This window comes from Malurus melanocephalus, unplaced genomic scaffold (genome assembly GCF_030028575.1).
Source record: "Malurus melanocephalus ecotype Western Australia unplaced genomic scaffold, MMel_1.1 scaffold_1288, whole genome shotgun sequence".
In the NCBI taxonomy this organism is placed as follows: Eukaryota; Metazoa; Chordata; class Aves; order Passeriformes; family Maluridae; genus Malurus; species Malurus melanocephalus.
In genome coordinates this window covers 3,241-4,630 of record NW_026624520.1, presented here as the reverse complement: position 1 = coordinate 4,630, position 1,390 = coordinate 3,241, and positions in this window count along the sequence as shown.

Below are 1,390 nucleotides of genomic sequence, written 5' to 3'. Positions count from 1 at the left end.
CCCCTCCCCCCCTTCACCCCGCACTGTCCCTCAGCCTGTGCACCTCCGTGTGCGTGTGCCCCACCGAACACCGACGATTCTTTTCTTGATGACTGCTTCGGTCTCTGGCAATCAAACTGGAGTCAATGTTTTATTCCATCATCCAGAGTTGACCAGATGCCTTGGTTGTGGGCTCTTACAGGCAATAGCTTGCTTGATGGACATGAATGCGTTGTTGGACAGATTTCACAATTACATCCTACCGCATCTGAGAGGGGAGGACCGAGTTTGTCACTGCAACTGTGGAAGGTGAGTTACCTGCAGAGCATCTCCCTCCCTGCCCCCGCGGCCCCCGGTGTCCCCGGGGAGGCGGTGACCGGCGGCACGGAGCCCATCTTTGCATTCTGGCTGTGTCTCACCTTCCTCAGCAGCTCCTGCGTGAGCAGGAGCCGGGTTGGGGGGGGTGGGGGATGTGGTTGTTTTTTTTTGTTTTTTTGGGGTTTTTTTGGTTGGTTTTTTTCCCGGAAGAAGAGTTTCCTGTAGGCTGTGAAGTCCATTTTCCCTTTGTGTGCGTGTTTGTGCGGAGGCATTCCCAAGGGAGCCCTTGGGAAAGTGAGCAACTTTGATTTAAACCTTTGTCATTTTGCCTTTGCCGTTGGCTCGGGCCGTGGCGCTTCCCCGGCCTGCTCTCACTCGTTGTGGGGTTTGCAAACRGAACAGGGTCTGGAGGAACCATGGGATCCACGTCCAGGCCGGGATGTGGCTGCCTAGGACAGAGTCACTTTGAGCCTTTGTGATCTCTGATCGGATTGGAATTCCTGGTGGCTTTTTTCCTCCTGGGAGTTGTGGTGGACACAGCAGAAGGAGGAGCCTGGGCTCTGTTTTTGGGTGGGCCAGGAGCACCAGGGTGGACGCTGGGCCAGGAGTGATGCCTTTGCTGGATAGAACATCTGGAGGAGACTCAGCTGGGTTATTTTGGGGAGCCAGGATGGACTCTGGGCCAGGAGTGATGCCTTTGCTGGATAGAGCATCTGGAGGAGGCTCGGCTGGGCTTTTTTGGGGAGCCAGGATGGACTCTGGGCCTGGAGTGATGGTTTTTCTGGACACAGCACCCAGAGGAGTCTGGGCTGTGTTTTGGGTGAACAGGAGCAATTCCTTTGCTGGACATGGCACCCAGAGGAGTCTGGGCTGTGCTTTTTTGGGTGAGCAGGAGTGGTTCCTTTGCTGGACCTGGCACCCAGAGGAGGCTGGGCTGTGTTTTTGGGGAGCCAGGAGCACCAGGGTGGACTCTGTGCCCTAGGAGTGATGCCTTTGCTGGATAGAGCATCTGGAGGAGACTGGGCTGTGTTTTTTGGATGAGCCAGGACTGATGGCTTTTCTGGACATGGCACCCAAAGGAGTCTGGGCTGTG